Source organism: Seriola dumerili, unplaced genomic scaffold (genome assembly GCF_002260705.1).
Source record: "Seriola dumerili isolate Sdu_G_001 unplaced genomic scaffold, Sdu_1.0 BDQW01000291.1, whole genome shotgun sequence".
Lineage (NCBI taxonomy): Eukaryota > Metazoa > Chordata > Actinopteri > Carangiformes > Carangidae > Seriola > Seriola dumerili.
This window is the reverse complement of record NW_019174546.1, coordinates 3382212-3395256: the sequence shown is the minus strand read 5'-3', so window position 1 is coordinate 3395256 and position 13045 is coordinate 3382212. Positions and strand designations below refer to the sequence as shown.

The window sequence follows — 13045 nt, the reverse complement described above, 5'->3', positions numbered from 1 at the left end:
ATACTGAAATGGTAAACTTCAGCGGAAATTAAATAAAATAAATTAAAATATATAAAAACAAATAACCAAAACATAAGAACAAGTATGTATGTATATATATATATATATATATATATTTAACTTGAATGAAACATGCTGCCTATACAACTTGACTTGGCCCGAGCATTTCCACTGCATTATTGCTTCTTAATAAAAGAATTCATATCAGCGCATATCGGAGAATATGTGTGCCGATATCGATGTGTCTGTGATAAAATCGGCTGACCGATAAATCAGTCGGGCTCTAGTTGTTTTAATATTTTATCCAAAGACAGATGTCATTTTACCCTTAAGAGTCCCAGCAGCTTGTGTTAATACTCATTCAGCCAAAAAATGACTCATGTAGGAAAATGTATGTTTTATGATGCTCCATGAGGCTTTTAATGAAATCCCTGTTGCCACCTATTTGTGTTTAAGATGCAAATCACTGATTACAATCAAATGTTACAAAGTCATGTTTATTGGGATTTACAGGAGCCTTGTATTTACATCATGTTACCTGCACCAACTATAAAATATTTCAGGTGGAGAGCCAGATTTTTTTTCCAGAGAATTAACAACTGCAAAGCACCAAAGAGCTTCAAGTGAATCATTTAACATTTTTTTAATGACTGTTTATGATTATTATAATTATTTTCTTTACTGATTTATTTATTGATTGTTTTCTTTATTAATCAACAAATCATTCAGTCCATTAAAACACTCGTTTTGTGCAACCAACAATCCAAAACCCAAAGGTCTCAAAAACCCAATTTTAGTCTAATTGTCCTCGGCTGTATGTTTCCTCTCCATGTCTACCTTCACTGAGGTCCAGGGAACATGGAGGCTGAGACAGATTGTTATCTGCAGGAGGTGAGAGGAACTCTGACATGGCAGCTGTGATTCAGACGTGTGAATCTGACGAATCTCACTGTATGCATGAACTGTTTTCCCACGTTTGAAAATAGCACATCACACTGAAGTCACAAACCACTTGTTGTTCCACTTTTCCTTTATTTTTTGAGTCCCCTCCGTGTGGAAAAACTTCACATGTTGGTCAAGCATCTTCCAGGTATTGCAAGCATATACCAAGTACATTTACTCAAGTAGCTACAAGTGAGGGGTTAGAGCCTTTGGAGGGGTCGGAACCCTAGGTTGTAAACAAGTGGAATAAACTACCTACAACAGTAAAATACTGCTTCCACGTCAATGCATCAGCATCAATAATATAATAATGTCATATATAATAATATATCAGTCACAGGAAACATTTTACTACAGAATAAGTACTTTTACTTTTGATACTATTGGATGTTGTATTGGTACTTTTACTTAAGTACAGTACTTGTTCAACCACAGATTGTTCATGCACCAGTGACAGCTTCATTAGTTTCACACTGAAACTAGGTCAACAGAAAGAAGAAAGGATTTCACTGGACTCTTCAAATACTTTTGCCCGCAGGAGCAAGTTGGACAAATGATCTCAAATGAGCCCTGAAGTAATCTCCCTCTAAACATCTCCAGTCCTTCGCGAGCTTTTTACATCCCCCCTGCAGCCGGCACTGTTTGTTCCCATACTGCTGCAGAACTCTGGCGGGATCACAAAGTGTCACCACAGCAATACTGAGGAATTTACTGCACCCACTCAAACATGAAGGAGGGAGCCTCTCTGGTTGTTTCTTCTTGAAATTCCCTGTTGGTGATGATTTTTGTTTGTTTGTTTGTTTGTTTGTGAGTGTGTGCACTAATGAGGCTTTTTAACCCAGATTCTTGCAGACACATTATTATCACAAGAGAAACTCTTGAGGAAACTCTGAGGCTGCAAGAGTACAAAACTGTAAAAAGTTTTGTGCAGGAGTGAGTCTCACAATGGTGGGATGTAACTAAATACATTTACTTGTACTTTACTTGAGTACTTCCTTTTTGTGCTACTTAATATTTCTATTCCAATACATTTCTGAATTTGCAACATTTTCTCTAGACTGGTACGATAACAGCTGTCAATGCTAAAGTTGGTTATGTAGCAGTAGCAAAACTTACAAATAGCTTCTTTAATGCATCAGTAAAAATCATTTTTGGGTCTGAGGCTGTTGAGGACATCATCTTGGACTTATTTTGTTTGACAATTTATTGATTTTATTGTAGTATTTCCCCTATGTCCTCAAAGGTTTCCCTTAAGTGTAAGCCAATGATTAGAAGCTAATGATTATTTCCATCATCAGTAACCTGCCGAATGGATTCATTGTTTTGTCTACGAAATGTCAAAAAATTGAGAAAAATGTTAATTATATTTTCTTTAAATGTCTTATTCTTATAGCACTCATTTCAATGACTTACTCTTGCTACTCAGAGAATCGGGTCACATAAATAACCAACAGTCCAATACCCAAAACTTGCTGAACAATCCATCAGAGGGGGTGACCACCTAACAGGACTAGGTATAAATCTAGTATATGTCTGGACTGTGTATGGGTCAGTGTATCAAATAAAGGCCTGTTACGTTCTGCAGTTGAGGTAAATAAAGGCCCCAGTCACTATTTGAGGAAATATGGTAGTTGAAAACTACCAATGCCCCCTGATGACATAATAGAGACTGTTTGCACTGGCCAATGGGAAAAGTCCAACACGCAGCCAACTAATGATGTAACTTCATCACTCACTCAGTCATGGATTTTTTAATTTGATGCCCTAATAACATTACTTTGAGTTATATGATTTCCAGTTCTGCCATTTATTATGATATCAATGTTTTGGTGTCATTGTTATAGTTATTTACTGCTATCCCTATTTATGTTTTTAATGATTCTGCCCCAATGAAGACCAGATCTCCTCCCTTCCCTTTACCTAAGACAGCCCAAAGAATGGTTTCTTAACAGTGGACTTTCTTTGCTTAAAAAAAAAAATTAACAATTAATAGATTATCAAAACAGTTTCCAGTTAATTTTCTGTAAATTAAAAAACAATTTCAGCTGTATTCTAGTTTCATCCTATGGTCCAAAGACATGCAGTGCAGGTGAAGAGGAGACTATAGAGGATGATATTTTAATCTGTGAATATTTTATGGCTCCAGCCCAAACCTACAGGCGCCTGAACAGAAATGAGTAAGTACAGAAAAAGGATGCAATAATATCTGTACGTGTTTTCTAAAAATATGTCCCTACATTTTCCCAGCTCGAGATGGAGGAGTAAGCATGCAGAGTGATAGTTACCTTATACAGTACATCCTCTCTCTCTCTCTCTCTCTCGCTCACACACACACATATACTCATACACTAACTAACACATTCACTAGTACATTCTGCAGTCGAGCTCCTCTCAGACACACTTCACGTCACAATTTTCCCCATCCTACCTCTTCTTTATTTCAATCCTTTGCCTCCACCCACACATAATCCATTCTCAATCTCCTCTGCTCTTCTTAAAGAAAAAAATAATGGAGGATAATTTAACACTGCTGCCAGTCCCATAATGTGGCAAAGCCCTCATTGAGTTTTCAGGAGTTGATTGACTTAATTATCAACAGAGTGGGGGACTAAAAAGCCACCAGTCAGTCCAATCAAATCACATACCATTCACTCCATCTCTCTACCTTTGAATGGTCTCACAGCTCTGCTGCCTGACCCAACCCACTAAGACTGATGGTGTGAAGTGCATTGAATGGCCTCTTTAAGGCAAATGTACAGAGGTGAGGCCATTAGATGGTTGATTAAGCAAGCAAAAGCATATTTAAAAACACTTTCAACAGGACAAAAGGTCTTCCCTAATTTATTCCCATGCTGAGTTGGGATATTGCTAAAAGCTTCGGCCTTTGCTGAAACGAAAAGTGAACAAAGGAAAAAGGTAAGAGGTATATCATATGTATATTCAAACTTTGTTTAATAGAACTGAAAGTGGAGAAGTTTGGTCCATATGTGTAGTAGAGCCACTTGTTTCCTACATGTGTGTGTGGGTGCAAAAGAAACAACAGAGGCCCAAAAGGGCGACGCAGCTGGTTACCAAACTGTAGCTGTGTCACAATTCAGGGACAGCGTTGTTCGGAGGCTGCGTCTGAAGACCGATTGTGTTACAGCGGTGCAACTATGCCATCCCATTTCAAAGGTTCCTTCCCCGGGAAACGCATCCTTTTCCTGGCTCCAATGGGTGGATCCTTCGTGGTCCAGCCTATCCCAAGATTCATTGCACACCAGATATAAAAAATACTATGGCAGCAAACAATGCTGACAGAGAGCCTGAGGATTACACTATAAATTTAAATACTGGGTTTCAGCTCAGAACCAAAGACCTTAAAACCTCAAGTTTTTGGAAAAAAAAAAAAGTTACGTGTTGTCAAGGTTTCATGATGCAATGGTGAGGGGAGGCACAGCTGCTGACGCAGAGCAGAAACCCTCCATACGCCAGACCGCCTCATTTCAGTTCGGCCCTCACGATCTACGACAGCCACGAAAGGCAACACCTTCAAAGGACGCGGCCCCTAAAATTGGGACTCAGCTAATGTTTGTCAAACGTCGAAGAATCTAATAATCTTCTAAGAATAACACTTCAGCGCACAAAGAGCTCAGAGTAAGAAAGTTCTTCAGTGAAAATGAAGAATAAGACACATTTATCAAGAAACTCATGTGCAGGAGTGCAATTACTCTCACTGATCACATGAATAGATTTACTGCACTGCAGGCGTATAGGATTTACTTCAGAAGCCTCTGGAACTTTCTTAAATTTTAGAGCAATATGAAGTCATAAGAAATTTGAATTGCTTTTATTCTTGTGCTTATGAGTCAGTAAGAGTGAAGATTGTTTTTTTTTTTTTTGGCCACACTAGCAGCCTGGCTCTAGAGATGACAATGTCAGCCTGTTGGTTGTTCCACCACTTGGGTCCAAACCAAAATATCTCAACAGCTACTGGGTCAATTGTCAAGAAATATGGGGTTGACATTTGTGCTTTTAAATGACATGTGTTAACAACAGCTATCGGGCGGATTGCCATGGCATTTGGTTTCGACAGTCATGCTGGTGATCACCTGACTTTTCACCATTAGCATGCCTGCATTTAGTCTGTGTAAGTACAGCCTCACAGGGTGGTCTCTCGTCCAAAATTTGTTAAATACAGACTCTGAATTATAGTCGTCCTTAAGTGTTAAAGCTAAATAAAACTTTCTTGATTTAAACAACCTTTTCCAAAGCCGGAGGGCACAGGATCGTAACAAACAAAAGCAGCTATGGACCAGAGAGGAATGGAAAATTGTTTTTTAAGTGTTTGTGTCTGTTTTTGAATTTCAAGCCTGATGCAAACTCGCTTATGGACACAAGACATTAGCTCAACTAATGGTTTGTAGTTTCCTAGAGAGTCAGAAAACCTGTCAAACTTCTATCAGCAGCTGACAACATCGAATGGTCACGGAGCCTCCACTGAACTCTACATAACTGCAGGCTGCAGGAGGTACAAATATACAACTACAGGCAATCCTTGGCCTGTTCAGTCTCTCTGTCTCCACATGCATCACCTTAAATTATCACCCCAGAGATGCCCAAGCATTATTTTGTCAATTGCCGTCAATTACATGTTTTTAATGAAAATGATCACAGGGAAAAGAGTTTTACATTAATCCTCTAGCTCATTCAAAATGGGAAAAAAAGAGACTTCAAAGACGATTCTTTTACAATATTCATGAGTCTCTAAGATCCTCAAAGCCTTTTCAGAAGAAGCATGTGGTATAACTGCTGGCAAACGCTGGTGGAAACATCCCAGGCCAGAAAACACACTCACACTGAATTCGAAGCAGCCCGATCGGCAAAGCAGGAGGAGAGAGGGAGGTTTGGATTCATCCTGGCACAATTGACGCTCCAGAAATGGATGCTAAATAACATCTTCATGCATCAGTGAAGCCGCGAACACATCCCAACATCATCACTGGCAGGTTTTTTTCCACGCAAAGACATTTTTGTTTGTCTCTAAAAAGGTCTTTCTTACAACAGAGCAGTGAGTGCTTGACAGTGATGTTTTTTCTTCAGGGCTTTTACAGAATCCTCCCGTGTTGAAGAGGTTCCAAGTGTAAGTATTTCATGGATCCTCTTTGGTCCTTTCACACTGACTGTCAGGGGCTTCAGAGTCTGAATTCTCCCGAGATAAAGAAGCAAGGAACTGGTGAAAGTAATCATTTTAGCACTTCCTCCCTCCCTGATCTCTCCTCACTGACTGAGGAGAAGAGATGAAAACTCCTCATCCGATATGACAAATACATATAAGATGTGAAGGGTGCATTCAGGCCACACTCACTCCTCGGCTGCTTGAATGTTGCATTGCAGCATTTTATCTTTAGCGAGTTGACAGTGTACAACTGAAAGCGACTATGCTCAACTGTCATCAACAGAAGGAACATAAGGCTGAGTTTAATTTGTAGACGTCTTCATAGCCTGCCTGCAGACAGACATTTCTCCAACCAAGTCTCAACTTTTAGTGTCTCCCTAGAAAAAATATGTCGGCATAAAAGAATGAAATATGGGTCTATAATAAGCCTTTTTTTTTTTTTTTTGCCTCATTCTTCTGAATGACAGCCAAACGCATTACAGGGGAATAAATGTGGACTGAAATCTAATTACATTTTTACACAGTCTAAATTTACGAACTACACTGCAGTGCAGGTATGGGTTATTTTTCCCCTTTCTGCCAGTATATGTGAGAACATATGCAGCATAAAATGTGAGGATTTATAAAACTGCTCCTGTGGATAATGTAAAAGCAGGAACTAGTGCTAAAATTCCCTCAATGACAGAGCCACTGGGAGATTTTATGTCAAGGACAATGATTGTGGCTGACCTGACTGCTACATTTTCATAATTGTCAGCCTGTGACAAAGACAAAAACATTGTTACAAATGTAGAACATCCACAAAGACAAAATGACATGCTTAATCAAAGAAAATATTCATTTAAAATTCAATTAAAAATACAATATTGCATCAGAAGTGGGGACTCAAATTACATTATGGCTAAATGATATTAAATCACAAAACATAATGAATTTAACTCAGACAAATGGTGAAAATAAGCTATAAAAAAGGAGCATTGTACACATTTTGGAGAGATGGTTGTGTAATAATAGGCTTTCTTGCCCAATGTTAGAAGAGAGGATTGATTCTACTCTCATGTCTGTGCATTAAATATGAAGCTACAGCCAGAATACTGTTGGCTTTGCTACGCACACTGGAAACAGAGGCTAAGGTAACCTCCATTTACCAGCACTTCCAAAGCTCAGTGATTAATACTTTATGTCCTGTTTGTTTAATCTGAATAAAAACCACAATGTTTCTTATATTATAATCTTTATCTTCATATTATTTCTTTTGAATGACGGTCAAACACTACAGGGGAATAAATGTGGACCCAAATCTAATTACATTTTTAATATGGTCTAAATTTGTAAAGTACACCGCAATGCAGGTATGGATTATTTTCCCTCTTTCAAATGAGAGGATTTATCAAAATGCTGCTGAAAATAATGCTGAGAATCACTCACTGACAAGACCGACTTTTATAACTGGGCGATTTTATGTGAAGGATAATGACTGTAGCTGACCTGACTGCTACATTTTTCTAACTGTCAGTCGTAGACAAAGACAGAAACATCATTACAAATGCAGAACTCCAACAAAGAGAAAATAACATGCTTAATCAAAGAAAATATTCAATTAAAATTGCATGCCAAGTGGAGAGTCAGATTGCATTATGGCTAAATGATGTTTAATCACAGGACATAATGAATTTAACTCAGACAAATGGTGGAAATTAGTCATAAAAAAAAGAGCACTGTACAGATTTTTAAGTTAACATAAGGTGGTTGTGTAATAACAATGCTGTGCGGGCACCAGTGTCCTTTTTAATAACACTTTCTTGCACTCATTCATTTTTTTCTTGCTCTCTGGCAGCCATAAATTACTCAGCTAATGTCCCAACAGCAGCAGCTATTGCTGAATCATTCAAAGACCTCAATTAGCAATTAAAGGCTTAATGAATAGAGGTCCTTTGCTGGGCCATTTTGCTCCCAGCCCAGAGGAGCCCAGTGGAATCTAATCTCTCCTGCAGGACTTGTACAGTAAATACTGACTAACAGTGCAGAGGAGATAGAGAATAGCCTGTTATTGCTCACATGTAATGAGCAACTTGCCTTGCGAGTTTTGAGCCCTGTTTGTTATGTACCTGGAATTTCTTTATAAAAAGTTTTACTGTGGAGCTTAACAAGGAAGGATGACTGTCAAGCACTATTCTTATTTTTTTCCTCCGTTCCTACACCCCATTACCTCCCGCATAATACCTGTCTCGAGTTTGAATTGAAGAAGGAGAAGGGAAAATGGCAACAAAAGGAGAGAGACAGAGATATAGAAGCAGAGAGTGGGAAATAAAAGGAGGTGAGATGGAAGGAAAGAATGAGAGATGTTCAAAAAAGAAGGGGGAAAAAGGTATTTGCAATGCCAATCATCTTCAAGGAGCTTAGAACTGGGCCTCGGACCAGAATATCAAAGATGGAAAATGCAGGCATACATCACGCGGTAGGTAGGTACTGCTTATAAATTATTACTGTGACTCTATCCTTTTATATTACCGTTCTATCAGCCTTTTATCATTTACATATTTTTCATACCTTTAATGAACTGACTTTTTGAACTGGGAGGCTATGCTTCACCGTGTGAGAGCCCACAGCTATATGACTACACAGAGCTCCTGTAAAGAAAATACACTCCGCTTTATCCCCTTTTCCTCCTCTACGTGAGTTTATGGAGGCTCTCTAAAGCATGAGGACTGAGGGCAGCTAACCACGCACCTAAAATGAGTTGCACCATAATCTGATTTGAGCAACCTATAGCCTCCACGAGCGATGACAGCAGCGAGATAAAGGCTCAATGTGACCTATATGGTGAGATGGGATGAAGCCACATCCCTGGAAGAGATTTTATCTTGCATCTCATAATAATAACAGGGTTGATCATCGCTGAAATCAAGGCATTTGTTCATGCTTTTATTACATATCACACACCTGATCTTTGGGGTCAGTGAGTATCATTTGTACAACTTCAAGCTGTTTGCAGTGTTGCAGCTTTTCTAAATAGCTTTGGAAGTGATACACAGAGGAACCTTTGGGTGACTTTGATGGCAAAAAGCTCTTTAGATGTTGCTGCATTGGTTCCATGGGGACTTACTGTTTTAAAGGAATATTTTTAACCCTGTTATTTGTTTTTACCAGCAGCCTACGCCAACTATTTTGCTTCAGAAATTCTCTATTGCATCACTGTGTATCACACTGTTACCGTCTGAGTGCTCTTAAAAGTTTTTTTTTTTTTTTGAGATTTCCCCACTCTCACGCTCAAAACAAAGGATTACTCCTACACCACTATGTGTATTTGAAGGGAGAAGCAGGAGAAAAAGACTCCACCTGCTGTTGTAGCAGGGGAATCCACAGCTCTGCTCGAGGGCATGTGAACATATGCCATGCTTTCCCATATCTCTTGGCACCAACATATTTCTCCATTTCCTTAATTCTCCTCTTGTGTGACTGCCAAATATAGCTTCCGCTCCACCAGGCTAAAGTAACTGGGTCACTGGAGTTGTGAGTAATTAGCTGATAACAAAATATGTTTCTGCTTTACAGCACCAGAGGCCTGTGGACTGAGGTGCAAAAGTCATGTTGAGGTAATGATTTGGGGCAGGATTTAACGGCGAGGGTGAAAGGTCAAAGGTGAAAGTGTGCAAGAGGCCACAAACGTGTGGAGGAGTGTTTGCACAATCTGCAAGTTTGATCAAATGAATCAAAAATATGCATGAGGAGGAGGAGGATGTGTATGATATCCAGTTTCCAGACTGTGAATACTAAAAACAACTGGGACTGTGACTGTGAGCTAATTATGATTTCTTTTCAGGAATAATTTACAATGTCAATGGAAAAATGGTCTGCTATGAAACATTACAGGCTCGTAATGTTTTCTGTTTATTGTAAAGTGGATAAAACAGATATATATAGGCTCACTGACAGCAGGGTGAATACGTGCTACGTCACAAGCAGTAAACAGTAAATGTTAATTTGAATGCAAATAAACATCCACTGTGATGGGACCAGGAAAGAGCCAGAAAAACATTAAGACAGCAGGCACCAGCTTTCTCCCTTGATGCTCCTTTGGCTCCCTAGTTTCTTTATTTGTTCAAATGCACTAACACATAATATACCAATGCTGTATAATGCAATTTAGTACAATATTTGTGCAACAAATGCTACATTTCTCTCAGCTCATAGAGTTGAATTGTTCTTGGGGCTATGTGAGAGACATGTTTCTGCAACCATATGATAAATTTAGGGCCAAATGTTTATTTATTGCTGCTAAGACAACACAAATACCTGTTGTATAATTTACAGTACAAGGCATGTTGTAGTTTTGCTGTGAAAAAAGATAAAAGATGAGCATGCAGAAATTTTATGTTTTTGTTGTTGTCAAATAAAAACCATTAAAAGACCAAACCAAGTGTTTGTCTGTTTGTCGACACTTCCAGCTTACATATCTGTGGCCTGAACTGAGGACATGAATCTTTAAAAACAAGTCACAAATAGTTGAATAGCTGAAACGTCTGGGCTTTGTAGCTTTTAGCTATTGTTACTCAAACAGGGTAATAAAAGAACATTTCATCAGTGTGGATCTTTTATGTGTTTTTAACAGAAGCCATATCAGAGGAGCTCTTCAAAAAGTGTGATTTTAAACTAGGTGCCATTTAACTTTAGGCTTGGTCTGTTTTTCTGGTTTTATTAGTAGGTTTTGTCAAGTTCATGCTACTACTGTATCACTTGAAATAGTAGAAGCTTTCTACAATCAATGCATTACTTTTTTGACCTCTCTGCTCAGTTGTTAACCAATTTTCATGATCTCAGTTGCAGCAGATTCTTTTCAGGTGTTACTACTGACTGGTGGGAAACTGAGGTGTGTCCTGTGCAGTCAGCTTATTGTCACTGGCTTTTTTTTTTTTGTTTGCTTTCAAATCGTAATTTCTCCAAATGTTCCACGTGGCCCCCTGAGGTAAACATACCACTGTTCTATGGCACAGAAGAATAAAACATATCAGGCTTTCCATATACAGGCAATTCCTGTAGTGGGATCAATCCATGGTTGGTTTTAGTCTTTTCATGAGATTTGTTAACAATAAGGGGGAAAAAATACTATATCAGGTTTAACTATAATAATAATAATAATAATAATAATAATAATAATAATAACTATGCAAAGAGATACTTTCAGAGAAAGTATTATTGTTTAGTAGTTGAAACCTCTTTTTTGGCATTTGAATGGGGGCATTTCATAAGAGGTACACCTGACAATATAACGCAATCCAACACAATTTTCATGCAATAAATGCTACATTTGTAAACTCATACTCTTTCAATTTGTTGTGTCCAAGAAATGCTAATTCAATTCTATGCTAAATTTAGGGGTGCAATTTACTGTAATGGTGTACTGGTATTAACAAAAGAGCACAAATATGTGAAAATATGTGTTATATACTATATACATGTACATACAGTATATAGGTACATACATCTATACACATATACATACATAGATGTATGTATTGTTAATATAAACCATATTACAGTTTTGGTTTAAAAAGATTAAAGATTAATTGCATTTTTTTCAGCATTTCTAAAGCATCAAGCAGCCTATTCCGAGAAAGTGTTATCGTTTTGTTTCTTATCTAGGGTGAGACCTCTTTTTTAGCCTTTTGAATGAGGGGTGCAGAGCTTGAAATAGCTCAGAATAAGATGTGTGCAGTAGAGAGGGCAGGGGTTAGTGAGTAGAGACACTCCAGACTTCCAGGCAGGAATCAGCTCGCTCCAGCTGCCAGAGTAATAAAGTGTTGGCAGCTGTCCATGGTGCTGAAATCAACCACTATCTCTTTGAATGGAGAATAAAAGGAGCTGGCCGTGGTGCTGAGATACTGATGCTGCTAGGCTAATGGCACATCTCACAACAACTGAGCATCAGGTGCATGCATATACAGTGGCTGTTGTATATCCACACTGCTGTTTTCCAATACTGGAAAGACAGATTCTGTATTGAAAAATGTGTTGAATATGACTAATGCAGGCCTGGAACGTAGCATACAGATCCAAGAATAGGAGATCTAATAGGGAGCAGTGGGTATTGCCACATACATAATGTAACACAGAACTATTTCATGTGAAGTGGATATCTTACATGTGTGTGCTTGAAAATTTTGACGCAGTTTTTACCACAGCAACACATTCTTCCACACGAGCATGCCATCCTTTTTTCTTTTTTTGTTTGTCTGACTCCCTCATCTGTCTTTCTCTTTGGTTATCTTTCACATGCAGGGATATAAAAAGAGACAGGGAGAAGCAGCTCCCCTAATCTGTTCTTTGACCTATAGTCTGAAGGCTGGAGCAGCTCTGAAATGTTTTTCATCCGTATCTTGCAGAAGATGGACTCTGTGGTGCGTGGCTTTGAGGCAGCCCGCATCGTACACCTGCTAGGGGTCAATGATCATCCCAACCCACGGGTGCAGAAATTACTGGACACAGACAGATTACTGACTGGTCTAGAAATGCCTGGCTAAACTTTATTCCTTCCCGCTCCTCTCTGGGCTCATAGTGATTCTGTGCATGCGTGTATATGCCGGCTATTCCAGAGCCATCCTCCCACCTCATCCCTGGTGCGAGATAAGTATTGTTTGCGTAGCAGCACATTTCATGCTCGGCTTCCCCCACCTGTTCCCTGACCTGCAGAGTCTGAAGGCTGGAATAACTGTCAAATGCCTTCACCCATATCTTTCGAGGATGACTGAAAGGAGGTTTTGTCTTGAGTTTCAAAAGCATTTCTTTTAATGGAGCACAAAAACAAACTTTACTCAAGCATTTTGAAAAGGTGATCCTGGTGGTTATTTCTAATTTAATTGCAGGAGTTTAGTGTGTTTTTTAATTTCTCGCCCGCAGGTTTGTGGCCGCATGTGAAGGTCAAACTATTAATCAAATCTATCAGCC

The 13045-nt window shown here is 38.8% G+C and overlaps 1 protein-coding gene across 1 annotated transcript in view; it reads right to left on the bottom strand.

Moving 5' to 3' along the window:
* LOC111231206 (RNA-binding Raly-like protein) overlaps positions 1–13045 on the bottom strand; it is a 35415-nt gene that overhangs the window by 21155 nt on the left and 1215 nt on the right. The window lies entirely within an intron of this gene.